This window comes from Sminthopsis crassicaudata, chromosome 1 (assembly GCF_048593235.1).
Source record: "Sminthopsis crassicaudata isolate SCR6 chromosome 1, ASM4859323v1, whole genome shotgun sequence".
NCBI classification, from domain to species: domain Eukaryota; kingdom Metazoa; phylum Chordata; class Mammalia; order Dasyuromorphia; family Dasyuridae; genus Sminthopsis; species Sminthopsis crassicaudata.
In genome coordinates, this window is record NC_133617.1 from 655,447,846 (window position 1) to 655,471,107 (window position 23,262).

Consider the following 23,262-nt stretch of genomic DNA (forward strand, 5'->3'; position numbering starts at 1 on the left):
AGTATAGGTCAGAAGACCAAGACAGTCAATGTAGAAGATGATTTCAAATTTTATTTTTTTTTCATGCCTCATAGCCCATCAGTTATTTCCATTGAATAATCCCATTGATTTCTCTTCTGCAATATATTTGTTTTCTGTTATCTCTCCTCTATGTGGTATGAAAGAAAATAAACTAGATCTTGAATCAGAGGGCCAGAACTCAGATACCACTTACCATGCTTAGAATTTGTGAGAATGACTTTAGTTTGCTCATAAATAGAATGAGGAATTTGGTATTCATGCCCTTTGAGGAGCCTTCCAGCTCTAGGCTAGATACTATGACACATATCTAGATACTATAATATTTTTTCACTACTACTAATTGTCTCTAATCTATTTTCATCATGCCTTAGAGCTATATACTTTTCTATTTTTTTTCTTTGTTTCTATATATTTAATCCATCTTTCCTAGCATTACTGGAATAATCTTTCTACAAATGGTGCTGATCATGTCAGTCTTCTGTTAAATATCTTCAGAAACTATTCTTTCCTAGGTAAATTACAAAGAATTACAAAGAATCAGTTTTTAAAGTTTTATACAAACTTAGATCAAGCTAATTGTCCCAGTCATAGAAGATATCTCCATGAAATCATACCTGATGGATGACATTCTACTTGGGAAGTAAACAACTTTTCTCTCTGGTTCTTTTTTTTTTTTTTTTTTTTTTTTTTTTTTTCTGTTGGTCAGTTGCTTTTCAGTCCTGCCCAAGTATTTATGGCCCTATTTGGAATTTTCTTGGCAAAAATGCTAGAGTAGTTTGTCATTTCCTTCTCTAATTTTATTTATAGATAGGGAAACTTAGGGAAACTGGGTAAATGACTTGCTCATGTTCACAAAGTTAATAATTGTCTGAAGCTAGATCTGAATTTAGGAAGGTGACTACAAGAAGATGCTCCACTGACTCCAGGTCTGATTCTTATCTGCTAAAGCACCCAGTTATCCCTTCTTGGTTCTCATGTCAAGAATATAATATTATATAGTTTTTTTTTTTGTTTGTGTTGGTGTCATGTTTCACTATAAAGCCCCAGGGTTAACAGTTTATTAAATGTGGAAGATTTGTTGTTACCTTCATTTTCAGAGGATCAAAATGACATCATTAAATTGGAATCAAGGTGCACTGTATATACTGTGTCTAACTATGGATGATTATACCAGTAGACTCTATCAGAGGTTGGGCATAAATAGTCCACATGAATATTTGGAATGGAAATATTTTTAAATTTTCATATCTCATGTTGTTGTTGTTGTTGTTGTTGTTGTTGTTATTGTTGTTGTTGTTGTTGTTGTTGTTGTTGTTTTTAGCTACTACAATTCTGCTGCACTCACACAGTTCAGCACCTTCTTTGATGCAGGTGCACTGTGCTGGGTGATCTTGTCAGTGTCTCCCTTCTCACACAATCAAGTCCAAAATTCTTCAGAGAGAACTTGAGAATGTCCCTGCATTGCTTCTTCTAACTCATGAGTTCTCCATTCTTCTAGGTAAACATGCATGTGATTGAGCAATGTGGTCAGTCCATCAGAATTGCACTCTCTACATTATACCTTGAAGGCTTAGCAGTTTAGTTTTCAAAAGGACCTCGGTCTGGTACATTTTATAATTATGTATGGAAGAGAGGGAGGAAGAAAAAAGGAAAGAATAAAGGAAAAATAGAGGAAGAAAGGAGAGAGGGTAGAAAGGAAATAAAAAAGAGAAAGAAGGGAGGGAGGGAGAGTGATACGAACAATTTGAAATAGAAGTGTCAAACACTCAGTTGGTATTACCATATTCCCAAATTCAACTAAACTGAATTAATATATAATTATGAAAAATAAATTATAAAATAAAAAATATACAATAGAACTAATTAATGTTATTAGATAGTTTTCTAATCAATGGATAGCCTGTAGGCATCCTTATATTTTTAGTATATCCTTCTTTTATTTGAATTTGACAACATTGGTTTAAAAGGCTTTGTTCTTAAAAGGAATATGCATTATTATTAAGATAGTTTATATGTATATATATATATATATCAGATTTTGATAATACTGAGAGTCTGAATGTACTCACATTTTGTAGATTTTATATATACATATATAAAATCTATATATGCTCTATATATACTGTCTATTATGTGCCTATTATTCTATTAAATGCTAAAAATGCAAAAAGATGCAAAATTCAGGCCTTGCCCAAAAGGAGCTTACAGTCCAATGGAGAAACAATATGCAAACTAATATATACAAACAAGTTATAATTAGAATAAGTAGAAAATTATTATCAGAAGAAAATACTGAATTGTTGCTATTGTTTGTTCTTTATTTTCAAAGAGAACGAATGGCATCATGGGATGATATTTTGAGTTGTATGAATTAAAACAGGTGGGAGAAAACTTCCTGCAAAAAAATGGATTTTAGTTGAGACTTAAAGGGAGCCAAGAAGGTCAGTAGACAGAGAAGAACTTCTAGAAGTAAAAGGAAACCACTGGACTTTATTGACTAGGATAGAGATACAATTGAACCTGTGCTTTAGAAAATTCCCTTTAGTGTCTGAATGGAACATGGGCTGGAATAAAGAGTCTTGAAGTAGGTAGACTTACCAGCACATTGTTTCAAAAATCAAGGCATGAGGGGCAAGTAGGTGGCTCAATGGGTAGAGCACCAGCCCTGAAGTTAGGAGGACCTGAGTTCAAATTTGTCCTCAGATACTTAATACTTTCTAGCTGTGTGACTCGGGCAAGTCACTTAACCCCAATTAGCTCAGCAATAAATAAATAAATAAATAAAATCAAAGCATGATATTATGAGGGCCTGCACCAGACTGATAGAAGTATTAGGGAAGAGAAGGAAGTATATTCTAGAGATGGTCCAAAGATGAAATGCTCAATCCTTGGCAACAGTTTAGATATTGGGGTAAGAGACAAAGGGAAATTCAAGATGATTACTGGATTATGAGCCTGATGGATTGAGAAAATGCTATAACCTTCTATGGTAATAAGGAAGGTAGAAGTGAGGAGGGTTTAGGGGGAAAGATAATGAGTTGTATTTGTATGTATTGAGTTTAACACATCTACTGGACATCCAGTTTGAGATATTTGAAAAGCATTTGGAGATGTGATATTGGAGGTCAGTAGAGAGAGATTAAGTAGAAAAGGTAGATTTGAGAATCATCAGCATAAATATGTTAATTAAATCCATGGAAACTGATGATATCACCAAATGAAGTAGTAGTAGTAGTAGGAGGAGGAGGAGGAGGAGGAGGAGGAGGAGGAGGAGGAGGAAGAGGAGGAGGAGGAGGGGGGAGAGAGAGAGAGAGAGAGAGAGAGAGAGAGAGAGAGAGAGAGAGAGAGAGAGAGAAAGATGGCTCAGGATAGATCCCTAAGGGACCCCTAAGGTATGATCTGGAGGAGGATCCAGCAAAGGAGACAGAAAAGAAACAGTCAGATAGGTATGAGGTAAATCAAGAATGAGTGGTGTCTGACAACTTAGAAAGAAGAGAGTATTTCAGAGAAAAGAGTGATCAGTGGTGTCAAAGGATGCAGAGAAGTCAAGGAAAATGCAGATTGAGAAAAGACATTGGATCTGGCAACTAATTCGTAACTTTGACAGTTTGGGTATAACGACAAAGTCAGAAGCTGGATTGTAAAGGGATGAAAAGAGACATGAGTGAAAGTGAAGGCACCTATTGGAGATAGTCTTTTCGAGGAGTTTAGCTACAAAGAACAGAAAAATATGGAAGATAATAAGTTGTGGGGATGGAAAGGTCAAATGAAAACTTTTTCAGGGTAGGGGAAAATTATGCATTTTTGTAGGGTGTAGGAAATTAGCCAGTAAAATAGTGACTGAAAATAAATAAAAGAGTTGAGATGACAGAATGAAATCTCTGGGAGGTGATGGAATGGAGTAGAATCATTTGGACAGGGGGTTAGTTATAGTAAGGAGTAAGGTCACATCATCACATAAGACTGAGATAAGTAAGGTGAGGGCAGCAGATGATATCTAATAGGAAAGGAAGAAGAAAAGAATAAGAAGTCTATGGTTAATGGCATAATTTTTGTTCTGTAAAAATATGAGTCAAGGTTCTAATCTGAGAGAGTGGGGGGATGGGAGTTTTATGGAGTTTGAAAATGTTTGGAGGGTAGGATAGTGAATTGGCAAGAGAAATATAGTAGAATTGCCATGCAGTTAGCCTAATCCAGATCAGATTATGTAACATATATTTGTAGCAGAAACAGAATTGTTGGATGCATTTCTCTATATTCTTTCAATAGCACATGTGGAGGTGACATATGGTGGGAGTGATCCAAGACTTAAATTTGGCTGAACATAATTGACAATGTGATAAGAAGACTTGGAATTCAAGAGAGGATGACAGTACAGAGTTGAATTAGTTTCCTAAAGAGTCAAGAGGGGGAAAAGAGAAGAATATAGAGAATGCAGGGGAGATGGTCTGGAAGAGAACTGAGGGATCAAGAAAGTAGACGTTACAGTATGAATGGAGTAGAGTTATGTAAAAGAGGCAGGGGGATAAATGGAAAGGCAATAAATTATAGTCATATAAGGGGATTCAAAATTCTTGAACATAGAAGTGGTACATTTGTGAATAATGACAAAATCAAAGGTATCACCCTCTTGAATATCTGGATAGAGAAGAAAATCATGGGGAGGAAGAGGTTGAAGAACTGAATGGTTAGGGTCTTGGAGAAAAAAAATTCTATGAATGTTGAAGTTCTCTTGGATGAGGACAGGAGTTGGTTACATAAAACTCATTATCTTCTTTTTCCCTTCCTTTTTTCATCACCCAATACTTTATCATACTAGTCCTTTTATTGATATTATTTTTGCTTGCTTCCAGACAAGCTAGGTCACAGAACACTGACTGAATACACTGAAAAAATCTGATATCTTCTGCTTGATATGAAGAAAAAAAAAAGCAATTTCTGAACAAAATGACTTTAAACACTTTTCAGTCCCCTTCTTTGAACCCCAGGAATATAATGAAAAGAACAAAATATGACCTTTATCTTTAGGTTTTTAAATTTATGCCTAAATGAGGATTTTTTGGGTAACAAACAATAACTTTGTTAAAGGTTATGCATATATGTGAAAAAAAAATGCATGAAACAATGATGGAAGTTTCCACTCATCGATTTTCATTTATTTATTTATTTATTTTGCATCACAAGTCTTGATTCTGCTAAGACTCATGATGCTCATGAATGTTACCAAATAATAATAGACACTCTCATCAGTGATAGCAGCTAGAAGCTGCAGGATAATCACTCTAATAGGTGTGTACAGTATGGTGAAGGTGACTGATCACTCCGTGGAACATTGAGTTTCACTTATAGACATCCAAAGAAGATAATAATAACTCTTGTAGCATTTTAAATGCTTGAGCCGCTTTCCTCAAAATACCCTTGCAGGATGAGAGTTTCAAAAAATATTATTCCCTTTTTATAAGTCATAAAATTGAGGCTTATAGGCTTATCCATGGTCACATAATTAGCAAGTATCAGGGTGAGGATTCAAACCCAAATATACAAGTCCTACACTATTGCCTCTATTAGTAGGGCTACCTTAAAATAGGAACACTAGTTAAATATATGTGTACTGCTGTCATTTTCTGCTGGTAATCTTAGAAGACAATAAAACTCTTCATTCTTAGATTCAAAATCATAACAGATCAAATCATAATATGTAGACAATTCCATCAATACAACCCTTTTCAAATAACTTCTTTGAACACTATTGATATTTTTTCCCTTCATGTAGGGAGTTAGTTAACAGGTTTATTTGATATTTGACAGCAACAATATTGAACCTGAAGTCAGAAGGTTTTGATTCCACTTATTAGCTATGAATTTGGACAAAGTTGTTCAGAAAATTCTTAGACCTTTAAACCTAAGAGTCCCCACCTATTTTAGCAAAAGAATAAACATAAATCATAGTATTCTGTCACAGGGATGCTGTGACTATTGAATGAGAGTTAGCTGATGTAGGGGCTAAAACATTAGCCCTCACATCAGGAAGAACTGAGTATAAAACTGACCCCATAAATTTCCTAGCTCTGTTGACTATAGGATATTTACTTAACCTGTCAGTCTTAGTCTCCTCAAATACAAAGTGGAGATAACAATAGCACCTACCTCAAAGAGTTGTGAGGATCAAAATGTGATTAATAATTGTAAAGAACTTATCAGTGTCTGACTTTGTGTGAGTACTAAATAAATGCTAGCTATTAATCTTATTTTTGTAAGGTTCAAAAATTTATTTTTCATTCAGAATACTGAGTCTGTCACCTCTCTGTCAGGAGGTGAGTAGTGTGCTTAATTGTGGGTCCTTTGGAGTTATGGGTAGTTATAACTTTTGCCAGAATTTTTGAAATTTGAATTTCAAAGTTATTTGTCATTTTAATCTTGTTTTATTTTATAAAGTTTTCTTCCTATTCTAACTTCATTCTGCATCACCTCATAAAAGTCTCCCCAGTTTTCTCTGAAATGATCTTTTTTTGTTATTTCTTACAGCACAATGGTACTCCATTATATTCACATATCAACATTTATTTATTCTTTTCCCAATTGATTGATACTTCCTTGATTTGCAGTTCTTTGCTGTAACCAAAATAAATTGGCCAGCATTAGATAATAAATTCGAATTTGACCAATACCTCACAAGATAGATTCCAAATGAATATGTGACTTAGATATAAGCATATTATAAAAAAAAAGAGAGAAACATGGAAATTTATCTACCCACTTCTATAGGTAGAAGAAAAGTTCATGGCCAAATAATGAATGAAAATGCTCACAGAAAATAAAAATAAATAGTTTTGGTTAGATATATTGAAAAAGTTTTTGCATAAACACATCCAATAAAGTCAAGTTTAAAAGAGAAATCATAAGTGAAAAGAAATCTCTTCAGCTAGGATAGCTATTTGGTATAGATAGAGTAGATAGAGTGCTGGGCCCAGAGGCGGAAAAACCTGAGTTCAAATCCAGCCTCAGACACTTATTGGTTGTGTAATCTTGGGACAAGTCACTTAACTCTATTTGCCAGTTTTTTCTTCTGGAAAAATGAGCTGGAAAAGAATAGCAAACCACTTCAATATCTTTACCAAGAAAACTTTAGATGGTGTCACAAAGAGCAGATATTACTGAAACAATGGAACAAAATCTCTGCAGCAAGTTTCTCTGATAAATGTCTCATTTCTAAGTCACAAAAGGAACTGTTTCAAATGTAAAAAAAAAACAAAAAAAAAAACAATTCCCAATTAATAAATAGTCTAATGATATGTCAATCAATAAGCATTTATTAAGAACTTATTATGTCTCAGTTAACTATTAAAATCTTATTAATATTATTATTATTATTAACTAAAATTCCTAAAATAGGAATTTGTTTTGCTTAGTCATTCATGTTTGTTTTAACTTTTAATGATTTCTTTTCATTCCTCAATGGGGAGACTATAGAGACAGAAAATAAATGTAAGTTGAAAAAAAGAAGTATTTTGCACTAGAACAATGCTGAATTTGGAATCAGGGAACCTAGGTTCAAATACCAACTCTATCACTTGTTTAATTGAGAGAGAATGAGTGAGTGAATGAGTGAAAAAGAGGGAGAGAGAGATTATGAGTATATGTGTGTATGTGTATTTTTTTTGATATACATGATAATCACTCTTGTAGGAGTAAGGAGGTCCTTTGAGAAGTGGAGGTGGTGCAAAAACAAATGATATCAATACAAATTTATATTAAAAATAATTGTCAACTTTGCTACATTGGACAAATGACTTAAGCTCTGGAGCATCAATATCCTTATCTATAAATAACATGATTGGACTAGATAAAATTTAAGTCCCTTCTAGCTCTAAATCTATGATTTTGAGATATTATTGTCTTTTCTCCCACACAAACTATTTGATAGGTTTGACTAGGTTGTCATTCAAAAGCTATTCATCCCTGAAAACTAACTCCTTCGGGGTAATCTAAATAATATCCATTTGACTACCCTTTTCTAGTAAAACCAAAAGGAGCATAGATTATTCTTAGTAGTCATGTTGTATTTGTGCATACTTCATTACAAAGGACTTCAATAGAAACTCTTAGATTAGAACTACTAAATGTCTCTCTGAAATGTATTCCTTAAACTTAATATGTCTATTCAAACAAGTAAAGCTAAATTCCATGGGGCAAACTTTTATTACATTCTTATTTTGTGAAAGAATATTGAGATATGAAGATAGAAATGAAACTTTCTGTTCTCTGGGATCTTACATTCTATAAGCAAAGACAAAATGTACCTATAATATACAACCAAACAGAAATAAAGTCAAAATAATAAAAGATATTTAGGGAGGAAAAATCAGAAAAGACTTTAAGTAGAAGGTAGAGTCTTGAAAGTAGTAATGAATTCTGTTAAGTGGAGATGAAGAGGGAAATAAACGAAGGCATAGAGATAGATGATGAAATCCCATGCATGAGGAAATGTAAAAAGGCCATTATGACTAAATTATGTGTTATATGGGAAGAAGAAAAATGTACAATACAGATGGAAAGGTAGGTTGAGGTCAGTTTGTGAGACACTTTAAAGGCCAATCAGAAAATCAGCCAAATATATTTAGTTCTCTATGTGAGAAATAGTTTATATTGCAGAATACTAGTAAATAAGTAGATGAAGTACACTAGGTATAATTTAGAGGGCAATTTGCTAAAGAAGGCATAAAGAGTTTGGAACTTGGTGAGTAGGACTACTTTATTCAGAAGCAGAAGCAAAGCATGAGAGAAAAAGGTGGTAAAATAAAAAAGTCTTGAGGTGAAGAATTTGGAAAAATAGGAAATTCACAACTAACAGTTTCTATTACCTTATTTAAATACCAGGACAATTAAAGAGATAGTAGCAGCAGGAATTGCTAGAAGAAATTTTAGAAGAGAGAGTTGCATAGGATATCAATTGCTGAGAAATAAGATGATTGCCTTATTGCATCCTGAGCCTAGCTTAAGGTTGTTCTTCAGTCATTTCAATTTTGTCCAACTCTTCAAGAGTCTATATAGGTGAAGATTCTGGAATCGTTTCTCATTCCTTCTCCAGCTCATTTTATAGATGAGGAACTTAGGTAAAAAGCACTAAATAACTTACCAAGCTCACACAGCTGGTAATCATCTGAGGCCAGATTTGAACTCTAGAATATGAGTATTCTTGACTCCAGGTCCGTCACTCCATCCACAGTTTTCTCAAACATCTCAGTCATGTTACTTCCTTCAATTTTTCTTCCTTCAAGTACTAAGTAAGAGCAGAGGAGGTAGATTATAGAAATAATTTATTGGTTGGGGTTTGAGAAAAGATAAGAGGGCAAAAGATTTTAAATCAAAAGATAATATACTTGATTGCTAAGTTATAGAATTGATATTAGAAAGAGAGGAAAAAGAAATCAGAGTAGGGCTATTAGTATAAAAATTAGGAATTAACAGAAGGTCATAATGCAAAGAATCAGTTTAAGAGAAGTACGTTATAAACAGAAGTTTAATAATAGAAGATTATGATGGGATAGAAGAATGCCAGTAGTTTTATGAAAATTGAACTCAAGGATAATGGAAATATCTACAGGGTGAAATATTGATTTTTCAGTTATGTGATTGATAAAACAAAGAAGACATAAACAGAAATAATTATTTTCAATAATCATTCTCAATTATAAATAGAGATTGATTAAACAAAGTACTTTATGAGGTCTAAGGCATTTACTTGGGAATTACATACATACATCATATATGTTTTTATATGTGATATTTAACTACCCTAGAAAAGTTTATACATTTATCAGAGATGTATTTTAGGACTTATGCTATAGATTACTAGACAAAGTAAGAGTTTAATAAGCTTGTTGAATAGCACAGTTGTTGTGGAGCTGTGGAATTTTCAATACAATCTGACATTTAAAATGTATCATAATTATTAAAATTGTCATCGATTTTCATAATAGAAAGGATTCTGGCATAGAAAACAATCAATTCTTAATCTTTACTAATGAAATTAGTTTTTTTAATGAAGACAAAAATATTTGTTCAAATATGACACTGCACAAAATGTTTTATTTTTCTTTCCTATCATTAACGGCTCTTTTCTAATAGTATTTTTTTTATGTTGTGTCAGAATATTTTACTTAAAAATAAATCTTATGTGACACCATTGACTACTTAAAGTCCAGGCTCATATACTGGACATAACATTAGGCATTTTTGTCCTTTATTTTGATGTGTTTAAACTAAAGAAGTTTCAAATGTCCTTTGATAACACCATATTTGAGTAGAACATTTGCTGGACAAGAAGTCTATAGTAGAATGTTATTAGAAGCAGCAGTTTACCCCCTCATTGCCCCTCAGAATTTATAGTGTGAATCCATGTTTTTGCTCTCCCTCAAAACCACTGACAGTATAGTAGAAATTCCATATTATTTGTAGTTAGATGGAAGGTACAAAAGAATACTGTTGTCTATAGCGGGCTTCCCTTAACTTTTTCCACTCACAATCTTTTCCTACCCTGGAAAATAAATACATAAAATATATATACAAATAAAATAGTCACTTATAATAAATAATAATTCACAACCCTCACATTCAGTTACCAGATGCCATATGAGGTTGCAACTCCACAGTATAAGAAGCTGGCTTCTAAAAAATGCAAGGATCATAGACCCAGAACTGTAAGGGAACTGGGTAAGTAATTTAACCACTCTGGGCTTCAGTTTTGCTCTCTAAAATGAAGACTCAGTATTGGTTTATCTCTAACCATATCTTCAAGCTCTAAACTTCTACTACTAAATTATTTCATCATTCCTATGATGTCACTTGATTAACTTAAGGCAAATATGTCTAACAAAACAATGCATTGTATACAATTTGCAATATTTACTAATTTATTTAACAAATGTTTATGGAGCCTACTTTGTATAGGACATTGTGCTATTACCTATTGGATATTCAGAGAAATATGTGATGCTTTCTTTTATTTTCAGAATTTGGTATTAATTGGGGAGTTTTAATTTGTTTTTAAAATAATTTTTTTAGTTGCAGGCCCAGTTCATTGCTCTTCCCTTTCTCTATTTTATGAAAGTATGCATCTAAAGATATAAAACTTCCCTTAAGAACTGCTTTGGCTGCTTCTCATAAATTTTGGTATGTTGTCTCATTATTGTCATTCTCTTGAATGAAATTTTTAATTGTGTCTATGATTTGTTATTTCACTCATTCATTCCAAGGATTAGATTGTTTAATTTCCAATTAATTTTTGATCTATTTTTCCCTGGCCTTTAATTATATGTAATTTTTATTGCATCATGATCTCAAAAATATGAACTTTCTATTTCTGCCTGTTTGGATTTGATTTTGAGGTTTTTATGCCCTAATACATGGTCAATTTTTATGTAAGTTCTATGTACCACAATCGAAACAGAACTTTTCTGAAGTTCTTCCAAAATATCTTCTGTTGGAAATTTATTACACTCCAAATATTTGTTGGTTCTGTCACTCCAAAACCAGATCTGGTGTTGATCTAAGGGAAGCCAGGAAGAGTTCAGACAAAGATCTCTCTACTCTCTGACATCTTGGTCCTATTATGTGATGCTTTATGCATCCGAAATGAGTTACAGAATGTTTTGGGGAACTATAAATGTATACATGAAGTAAACAATATAATAATATAAATTACATAATAATAATAAGATACAAAATATGGAAAAAATCAGAAACCTTACCTCATTTCTCACCTGGTTGCACTACTTAGGGACTTCTCTGACTTTTCTACTAAATCCTAGGAACCTAATTATTTTGAAATAATTGTTGATATTTTTATAATTATAATTAGGAAACTAATTATTTTGAAAACCTCATCATCCTACAAAATCCCAAAAGTTTCTGATTCTATAACTATTCTCTCTCCCTCTGATTGAAGAGTATAGCTGTAATCTTCAAAAATTTTTATTTTGAGAAGTTCTAGTTTAAATATGTTCTCATTTCTCACTTGGCTGCTAACTTTAGGACTTCTTGGACTTTTCTACTATGATAGTACTTTTTTCTTTCCCTCCCTCAATTTTCAGCTTCCTTTTCTGGGTTGTCTTCTACTATTAGATTGCAGTCAGGTCCTTGAAGGCAGAATCTTTATTTAAATACATACATACATATATACATATATATATATATATATATATATATATATATATATATATATATATATATATATATATATATATATATATATATATATATATATATATATATATATATATATATATATATATATATATATATATATATATATATATATATAAAATGCATATACACACACTTATATTGATATGTCTATACATATTAGCATTTCACCATCTCCTTTTTTTCCAACTTAGATTTCAGTTCCTTAAGGGGTAAGGACTATGCATATATGAGTCCCATGTCTTCTTGCATACTTAGTGAATATCACTTGAAGTGCATATTGCTCATTGAATCTATTTTTATTGATGATAATAAGAGCCAAGTTTTTTGCTTACCCTTGCAAATATCTCTCATGATACTAAAAAGGACAGTGCACTTTGGATAGTGGTAGCACAGCTAGGCAAAGTAGTACTTTGCAATGTTTTTCTTTGGACCTTGGAATTAAGACAATATGCTGTCTCCTTGACTTTTACATGAAAATAGATTTTCTTTTGAAAAAAAAATTTGAACCTAATTGACACCAATTACATTTAAGATAAAGAACAAAAAGCCACATGAATGACCTTTAGTTAGCCAGCCTTTTACTTATATGATTTAACCAGGTATCTATTTACACATTCATTCATTCATTTTATTTATATATTTTTCTTACCCACTAATTCATTTTTTCACTTATCTATATCTATTTTTGGAGGGGAAAGTGTCTAGACTATTGATTTCATTGTTATAGGAAATTCCTTAAGATTTGCCAGTGTAGATCTCTAAGTGCCCTAAAACACCTACACATAGAATTTAGTCAGAGTCACAGAGGCTATTTGAGAGGACTTAAAAGTAGATCTTCCATAGTCCAAGGACAGTATTATATCCATTACACCAATCTTCTTTCCCTCCCATCCTTCCAGGAGGAGGGACTATTTAAAAATCAAAACAAACAAAATACAAACAACAGAAACCAACCTTGAGACTACAGTTTCAAACAGAGACAAAACAAACTATATAGTCTTGATTAAAGGCTAGAATTAGTTTTCACTATCATAAATGAAGCCCAACAGCCAAGTATTGTGACCATTTCTTTGCTGTTTAAAATGTACCAGAGGCCAGTCTTGTGCAATATAAGAATGTTTTGGCAGCCTGCTGAAATGAAGTATCACACAGATCAGTAGTTATTTCTTTGTTCAATGTTTGTTCCAACAGACTAAATATAGTTTTGAACAGAAAATTACAGATGAGCCATTCTCTGAATAGAGTAGGAAGGCTGACACTAGATTATTCCACAGAGAAACTTCCAATTCCCATTGCAGCACAGATAAGACAGTACATATGTTATTTAGCAGGCAAGAGACTTATTCCATTATTCATTGTGTGGTGGTTGATAAAGTGGAACTCCTCAGAAACTTACATGCAAGGTACTTGGATGTTTTCATCCAGCACTCTGGAAGTGAATGGCCAGTTGGTTCTGATGAAATTATACTTCAACATACAGTCAAGCACTTGATTTATTAACTACAAATAAATTCAGTTTTCTTTCTTTGAAAGTGGAGTTCCTTTTTAGTTTTTAAATATTCAGATAAAGGGAAAGACTGCTGATATCACCAGTGTACTTGTTTTGACTAATTATTATTGTATTATAACAATTAGTTAAAATATTCCAATACCAACTTATTGTCTGTTTTTAATTAATTTTGTGAATTGTATCAGGAAAATATGATCAAAACAGTTTGTATGAATTAGTTCATTCTAACAGCATAAACAAATTAAAATTTAAATAAAATCATGAAAAGTTCAATACTGTCTCTATTAAAAAAAAAAGTAACATGCATATTGTCTGTTAAATCCTGAAGAGTTCTGGGTATCGCTTCTTATTTCCCATTTGGGAGTTGAAAACACATTTGATACACTACATGAAACCCTGTGGGAGGTGTAGCAGGAACCTTGCAGACCAAAGTAAGAGAAATGACTTTCCAGCAAACATCTTCTGTGAGTTACCCCATTGCTACATATGATCTTTGACCTTGGATTTACTTTTTCTTATGCACTGTGTGAACTTATGAAAGAGTTTGCACCCACAAGGGAAAGGATTTTCTGTACCAACTGCTTTTATTATACTATCTTACTAAATACACTTTTTAGAGGTCAAATAAGTTTAATTAGCTAATTGATCTCAAGTGCTAAACAATTAGGAAACACTGCAATGGAGGATCAGAAGTTATACCTCTGTAGAATCACATCATCACTTCAGGGTTATACTAGGGCTCTAAATAGTTAAGTAGAGACTTCTGGGAATTTATGCTGCCAATGTGAATATAAAATGGAACATTATCCTCAGAAACTACATTAAATCTGATTGTTAAATCATATTTGTTAGATGATCATCTCACATTCAGGCTTTTAACCTTTAGATGACATAGAATGTCTTGTACATAATGGCTTATTTGGGAGGCAGAACAAAGATGGCAGAGAGGATACACATTTCTTACTGACTTTTATCTACAACCTTCAGACTAATTACCAAATCCAGCCTCTGAAATAGCTCTGGACTAGCAGAAGCCACAAACATTGGGAGTGCAACAAATTAGGAGCAGAAGATAATTTTGAAGATCACCAGAAAAGGTCTCTTTCAATCAGGCACCAAGGGAGATGAGCTGAGCACAGACAGTGCAGTTCAGGGCAATGGTAGCTCCTTGTGGCAGAGTATCTATGGGGAGGAATCTACAGCAGTGTTGGCTACTCTGCCCTGGTTGCAAGGCAGTAGATCAGCAGAGAAGTTACAAAACATCCAACACAAACACAAAAGGTAAATAGTGAACCCCAATACACCCAAGACTCTTGGAACCTGGCCACACCCATCCAGCTTCGGGAGTGAGTCAGCACTGAACCAGCACAGCTACAAACTTGGACAACCTTCCCTGCCCTAAAAGCAGATCTCAACTTTAAAAAAAAAAAAGAGCATAAAAGCAAATAGAACTCTGATCATAGAGAATTTTTATAGTGAAAGAGAAGAACAGATTTTAAACCCTTAAGAGACTAAAAGTCTCCAAATTGTCTCCAGATGAAACCCTAAAGGTTGATTTAAATTGGTCCCCATCACACAAGGCTCTCCTAGAAGGAATTAAAAAGGATCTTAAAAGAGAGCTAGAAGAAAAATGGGTAAAGGAAATGAAAATCTTGCAAGAAGGTTGCAAAAGGAAATGCAGAAATTATTTTTCCAACTCTGCAATACCACTATACACCTGTCAGATTGGCTAGAATGACAGGGAAGGGTGATGCAGAATGTTGGAGGGAATGTGGGAAAACAGGGACACTGATACATTGTTGGTGGAGCTGTGAATACATCCAGCCATTCTGGAGAGCAATTTGTAACTATGCTCAAAAAGTTATCAAACTGTGCATACCCTTTTACCCAGCAGTGTTGCTACTGGGTTTGTATCCCAAAGAGATCTTAAAGAAGGGAAAGGGACCTGTTTGTGAAAGAATGTTTGTGGCAGCCCTCTTTGTAGTGGCCAGAACTTGGAAACTATGTGGATGCCCATCAATTGGAGAATAGATGAATAAATTGTGGTATATGAATATTATGGAATAATATTTTTCTGTTAGAAATGACCAGCAGGATGAATACAGAAAGGCCTGGAGAGACTTAAATGAACTGAACCACTACATAGAATTCCCAATCCTATATTTTTGTCCATCTGCATTTTGGATTTCCTTCACAGACTAATTGTACACTATTTCAAAGTCCAATTCTTTTTGTACAGCAAAACAACTGTTTGGACATGTACATATATATATATATATATATATATATATATATATATATATATATATATATATATATATATATATATATATATTGTATTCAATTTATACTCTAACATATTTAACATGTATTGATCAATCTGCCATCTGTGGGGGAGGGGAAAAATTAGAACAAAAGGTTTGGCTATTGTTAATGTTGTAAAATTACCCATGCATATATCTGGTAAAAAAAATAATAAAATATTAAAAAAAAAGAAATTAAGAGAGCCATAAAAAGAAATAAACAGCAAAACTATTATAGTGAGGCATCTCACCTTGTTCTCTCAGAACTAGATAAATCAAACCACAAAATAAATAAGAAAAAGTTAAGGAGGTAAATAGAATACTAGAAAAGTTTGATATGATAGATCTTTGGAGAAAATCGAATGGAGATAGAAAGGAATACACTTTCTTCTCAGCAGTTCATGGAACCTATATAAAAATTATCATATATTAAGGCATAAAGACCTCAAAATGAAATGCAAAAAGGCTGAAATAATAAATGTATTTTTTCAGATAAAAATTACATTCAATAAAAGGCCAGGGGAAAATAGAACAAAAATAAATTAGAAACAAAATAATCTCATCCTAAAAGTGAATGAGTGAAATAGCAAATCATAGACACAATCAATAATTTCATGCAAGAGAATGACAATAATAAGATAGCATACCAAAATTTGTGGGTTGCAGCCAAATCAATAATAAAGGGAAATTTTATATCTCTAGATGCTTATTTGCATAAAATAGAGAAAGAGAAGATCAATGAATTGGGCTTGTAACCAGAAAAGCTAGAAAAAGAACAAATTAACCCCCCCAATCAAATACCAAACTTGAAATTCTAAAAATAAACACAGAGATTTATAAAATTAAAATAGAATAACCTATTGAATTGATAAGTAAAGCTACGAGATGGTTTTATGAAAAAAATAGATAAACCTTTAGTCAATGTGATTAGAAAAAAGAAAATCAAATTATTAGTCTCAAAAATGAAAAGGGAGAACTTTCCACCAAATGAAGAGGAAATTAAAGCAATACTTAGGAATTATTTTGCCCAATTTTATGCTAATAAATTTGATAACCTAATTGAAATGGAAGAGTACCTACAAAAAGCTAGATTTCCCAGATTAACATAAGAGGATAATTACTTAAATATTCCCATTTTAGTGAAAGAAATAGAATAAGCTATTGATCAATTCCCTAAGAAAAAATCTCCAGGATTAGATGGATTTACATGTGAATTTTACCAAACATTTCAATTAACTCCAATACTATAAAAACTATTTGAAAAAATAGGGAAATAAGGACTCCTACCAAATTTCTTTTATGACATAAACATAGTACTGATACTGATACCATAGTACAGATAGAATGAAAACAGAGAAAGAAAATTGTAGAACAATTTCCTTAATGGATATAATTGCAAAAATCTTAAATAAAATATTAGCAAAAGGATTACAGAAAATCATCATCAGGATAATATGCCATGACCAAGTAGGATTTATTTATATCAGAAATGCAGGGCTTCTTCGACATTAGGAAAACTATTAGCATAATTGACTATTTCAATAACCAAACTAACAAAAACATATGATTATCTCAATAGATATAGAAAAAGCATTTTATAATACCTTATTCAATAATATAGTTGGATTACCAGATTCTATATTTATTCAATAGTCACACAATCAAAATATTTTGGAGTTGAATAGTATGTAAGTAGCCAAATAGTCTAACCTATAACTATAAAATAATCCTAACATATTCCACAGTTGGGCACCTTATTTTATTTTTGTTTAAAGCTTTTAATGATGGTAAAAAATAATTTCTTGGGATAGGCTAATCTCAGTTTTGCAGGGTTTTCTTATTTAATGCCTACCTTTGCCTCTTTGTAACACCAAAATTGTTCTACATTCTACCTTATGGAATTAAACTGAACAAATCCATTTCTACCTCCATATTGCAGTTTCCACCCTATCCCAAAACAAAGAAACAAACAAACCTGAGAAATTACCTCTTATGCGTCTTGACTCTTCCTTTCTCCATGTGTAATATCTCAAATTCATTCAATTTATCTTAATATAACATGAACTTAAGTCTCTTAGACCACAAAGGTGGCTCTCTTAAGATAGTCCCATTTTTGAAAGTACTTTTTAAAATGTGATGCCCATAACTATAGCCAATATTCCATATGTGGCCTGACCAAGATGAAATACTGAGAAACTATCATTTTTTTTTTTTTCTGTATACCATGCTTCTCTTAAGGTTCCTCTGAGACAAAATTACATTAGTGTTTTTGGTTAACCTCTCATACTTGATTCATATTGAATTTATATTTCACCAATTATAAGTTGGATCTTTCTGTGAACTGCTCTCCAATCATATCTTCTCCTATCATTTGTTTTTAAAATTGATTTTTTAAAACTCAAAAATAAGAATTTATATGAACCTTGCCCAGGCATCTCCTTCTGCTTATACAAGTAACCCCATTCCATCATGTTCATCTGCTATCATCCTAACTTTCTCACTCATCTTGAGGGTCTTCCTATATGTGAAAAGGGCTGAATAGGTGCACTGGAATCAGACAATCAAGCACTTAAGGCTAATTACCTATTAGACAATACTCTAATAACACATGCTTGGGAAAATGGCCTTTCTCACTATTCTGTGCTGGCTTGATCTTTTGGTGTATACAGATAATTGTAGGAGTGATCAGGGGGTGGAGTAAGACAAGCCAGAGTCACTTTGGAGGAGGACAAGGTTGGTGGTGAGCCTCGTGGAATTTCATCCATCTTCTTTACTTCTCCCTCTAAAGCCCAAGGACTTTTGCTGATCCTGACTCTGGCTGCTCCTGAGGTCAACAGGGAGCTAGCTTGGACTTCACATATATGTTAGCTGCTTCCATGTTCCCTAAAAAGACAGTCATAGCTCCCCTACCTTTACAAAAATTTTCTTTTGAATTATGTATCTTCATTAGTTATTTTACTGTATCTATTAAGTCTTTTGCAACTAAAATCCTTGAGAAAATCTCCTAGAAATGGGCTCACTTCTTTCCTCCAATTTTCTTCTAAAATATATATCCAGTCTTATCATTAAGGTTGCTTTTGACATTGTGAGGTCATTCTGATGCTCTTCAAGAATGAAGGATAACAACCAAAATATATTTATATCTCCCAAATGTGATGCCATCAGCAGCCATTCCAGAGACCGTGCAAAGACATTCATGAAAAATACTTTAAAAATATTGAATAAAATATTCAAGTCAAAGAATATAGTGGGACAGACATTCTTTCCCACTCAATGATTCCCTCTATGGGTTGCCTGGGACTGCTGCCAGTAATGGGCTGGCTTACTAATGTAATTCTAAGTCTGAATGGCATTTCTATTTTATCCAAACACTCAAGAACTTAAATGAGTCTCTTTAATGAATACATTATGTTTTCAAGTTTAATATTTTATTAATATTTTAATTATTTTCACACCTACTTTGATGTCTTTGATAAACTGATTGATTTAATAGAAATATTTTATTGGTTACTGTAAGTGGGAGTAGGTGATTGATTGATTCTATCATTTAGTTATTTGAAAACCAATTGACCTATCTTTATTTCTGTTAAAGTAAATTTCCTAAAGTGCAACTTATTAGAACATCACTTCCTTGCTTTAAAAAAAAAACAAAAAAACTCTATTTTATCGCTATAATCTACAAAATAAAATATTCATTTTGTATCTTATAATTTAAAGCTCTTCTCAGTATTGTTGCTACTTCTTACTAGTTTTATTCTGTTTAACAGATTACAACCATACACACACTCAGGTACAACCATACACACATACATACAAACACACAGAGTTCCGAACCTAAAGGATCCTGTGTTAGGTTCTTACTAAGTGCTAATGAGATAATGAGATATTAGGTTCTTACTAAGTGCTAAGTCGGTACTTGACAATTCTCTAGTTCCGACCTTTACTGGGAGTTTTATATGCTTAGGAGGAGCAAGTTCATTGGTTGAAGTAATGTTTCCCAGAAGCCCTTGTGTTATCCCACGCCCATTCTCTGGGAGGATAAAAGAGGGCAGCTCTGGAGGAGAAAGAGAGTTTTGTCTGGACGAGACTTGAGGCTGCTCTCTTCAGGAAGGGAAGTTGGCTCTCTACAGGAAGAAGAATCTGTCCAAGAGATTTGAGTTGACACAGCAGATCTCCTCCCAGAGAGCAATCAGCAGCTTCTGGAGACAACAGCACATTAAAAATTGGCGTCCATAATGTGGGGCAAGGACTTTTGCTTATCCTGACAAGGACTTATTCTGAGCCCTTCAGAGGCGCCCGAACAGGGACAGACACGATCCTGATTCCAGTGGAAAAGACTTTCTGATGCAGAAAGAACTGTGAGTAACAAGAAAACTTTGTTAAAGATTAAGTGAGCATTCTAATAGACAAATAAGGAATTTAACTTGTTAAGGGCTAAACCAGCAATCTCTTATAGTGAAATGGGGCAAACGCCTTCTGTTCAAGGAAAATTGTTTAGAGAGCATTATCAAGGTTATGAAAAGGCAAGGACTGATTATAATTTTGGAGGAGATTACTGAACTTTTAAAAACTGTGAAGGTCATATGTCCTTGTTTTTCTCTGGAAAAAGAATTGGATCTAGATGAATGGGAATTAGTAGGAAAGCAATTAGGTGAACACTACATTTGTCTTTGTAACATTTTGCCCTTTGGTTCCAGACCAAACTCCATTTCCAAAGATACACTTCATACCTACAATTTAATCCAAACGGCTTTAAAAAATGTTATTCTAAAGGAAGAGAAGAAGGAGCAAAATGGGGAAGTGTCAACTAAACAAGGTGAAAAGGATGAATCAGATAACAATGAAGTTAAGTACAATTCTGAGCAATAGGAGCATCTCCCATCTCCTCCCTCAATTAACCCTTCAGGGGTGGAGCAAGAAGGAGTAGGGGAAGAGGCAGAAACACAAACAGAATCGCCTGTGAAGCAGCCTAAGCCTATGACAAGATTAGAAAAAGCATTGGTTAAAGCTAAGAGAGAAGGACAGGATATAAGTGATTTTATACATGCATATCCTGTGATTGAAGATATTGACTCTGTAGGTCAAAAAAGGAGAAGATATGCACCTTTAGATTTGAATAAAATTAAAGATTTGAAAAAAGGTTGTACCCTTTATGGGGCTACATCAGCTTATGTTAAAATGTTACTAGATGGTTTGTCTTATGAAGTCCTAACCCCGAATGATTGGAAATCCATAGCAAGGACATGACTAGAACCTGGACAAAATTTGTTATGGCTTGTGGAGTTTCATAAATTATGTAAAATCCAAGTCAGATGCAATTTGGAAATAGGAGTTAATACACAATTCACTTTTGAGCACTTAGCTGGTGAAGGTCGGTATGGAGAGAATTCAGAACAGATTAATTGTAACATGACAATATATGAGCAAATTGCTAAGGCTGCAATAAAAGCTTGGGGTGTCCTCCCTGGACAGAAAGATCAGAGAGAGGCTTTCACTAAAATAGAGCAAGGTCCCAATGAACCTTTTGCAGAATTTGTGGGACGTTTGCAAACTGCTATCAAAAGAACTATTGGAGAAAATGCAGCTACAGAAATAATGACCAGACATCTGGCTAAGGAAAATGCCAATGAGATTTGTAAAAGAATTATATGGGGATTAGACAAAGATGCTCCTTTAGAGGAGATCATAAGACGCTGTGCTACAGTGGGAACAAATGCTTTTTATACCCAGACTATGATGAACGTGGAAAGACAGGGTCCCTCCTGGCAAGGGACTTCTAGAGAAACTCGGCGATGTTTTAAATGTGGAAAAATTGGACATCTAAGAGCTCAGTGTAAATATGGAGATAGAGTGAGAAGACAGGGTGAAAGAAGACCTAAAACCCCATGTCCAAAATGCAACAGAGGATTCCATTGGGCATCAGAGTGTAGACTAATTCAGGGAAACGGGATGAGGGGCCCAGGTCCAGGGCCCCAGGCAAAAAAGACTTGGGGCATGATGGCAGCTGATATTACATCCAAAGAGCCTTTAGAAGGTCAGGATTCTGATTTGCTCAACCAGCAGAAAAACAATCACATGGAAGAAAGGGATTACCTGATCAGTCAGCCAAAAGGCAATCAGATTGCAAAAATGGATTACACTTGGGGAGAATACAGGCCTTTTAAACCAACAGGGCTGTTTCCAGTGCAAACAATTCCAATGTAATTGCCAGATGATGAGAGGAGATTTAGAAAGTGGTAAATAGAAGATAATTAGATAGGTTAACTGCCTGGGGGAGAGGGTTTGTTTGTATTTCTTCAGATGGAGAAGGAATCAGATAGGTGCCAATGAGTAGCATTCGCCTTGTCTATAGGAGAGAGACAGAAAAAGAGAAAGACCTCAAAACAAAGGAGAAAATCTAAGAAACATCTGACACTGAAAGAGCATGGCTAATAAGAAGACTGTTAAAGAACTTTAAAAAGCAGCAGGATATCATTGGATTTCCTAACACAAGATGAGACAAATGGACAATGAACTTATGGACATTTATAAATTCTCAACTTATGATTATTTGATCATGTTATTTGTTACATACTTCTAGCATGTATTATGTTGCTATGTTACTATGTTACTATGTATTTATGTAATCTATGTAATTATGTGTAATGCTTCCCATATTGATGGATTTATGTTTCAAGGTCATGATCACCCTATGTTCTAAATCAAAAGAAAGGGGGAGATGTTAGGTTCTTACTAAGTGCTAAGTCGGTACTTGACAATTCTTTAGTTCCGGACTTTACTGGGAGTTTTACTTGTGAATTCCTGGGTAAGAGCTTGCATACTTAGGAGGAGCAAGTTCATTGGCTGAAGTAATGTTTCCCAGAAGCCCTTGTGTTATCCCACGCCCATTCTCTGGGAGGATAAAAGATGGGCAGCATTGGGTCTGAGAGAATGGACTCTGGTATAGAGTTTTGACGCCAGGCAGGCTGAAAGGAGACCAGTCTGATTTGAGAATGGACAAGAGCTGGAGGAGATTCAGAGCTCCCAAGAATCCTGTATTTTAGTAGATGAGTAAATAATGTATGCAAATAACTACAATTCAGGTTAGAAAATTATTATTAATTAATATTAATAATTAAACTCATTAACTATGGAGATGTGATTGAGACAGCATCATCAGACAAATAGAAGCTATAATTTTTATCTTAAAGAGGAAGCATTTTCATAACATAATCTTTGTGA

The 23,262-nt window shown here is 33.5% G+C and overlaps 1 protein-coding gene across 5 annotated transcripts in view; it reads left to right on the plus strand.

The window, feature by feature from the left end:
• Positions 1 to 23,262, plus strand: part of LOC141551390 (E3 ubiquitin-protein ligase Topors-like) — a 342,185-nt gene that overhangs the window by 200,424 nt on the left and 118,499 nt on the right. For 2 of the 5 annotated variants that reach the window (XM_074282992.1, XM_074282993.1), the window contains exons 4-5: positions 10,640 to 10,734; positions 11,086 to 11,193. The exons of 2 other annotated variants lie outside the window; for them this stretch is intronic. The gene's annotated coding sequence lies outside the window, so the exon portion shown is untranslated. Of the gene's footprint in view, positions 1 to 10,639; positions 10,735 to 11,085; positions 11,240 to 23,262 lie in introns of all 5 variants that reach the window. One more of the 5 variants, XM_074282995.1, reaches the window with a different exon arrangement.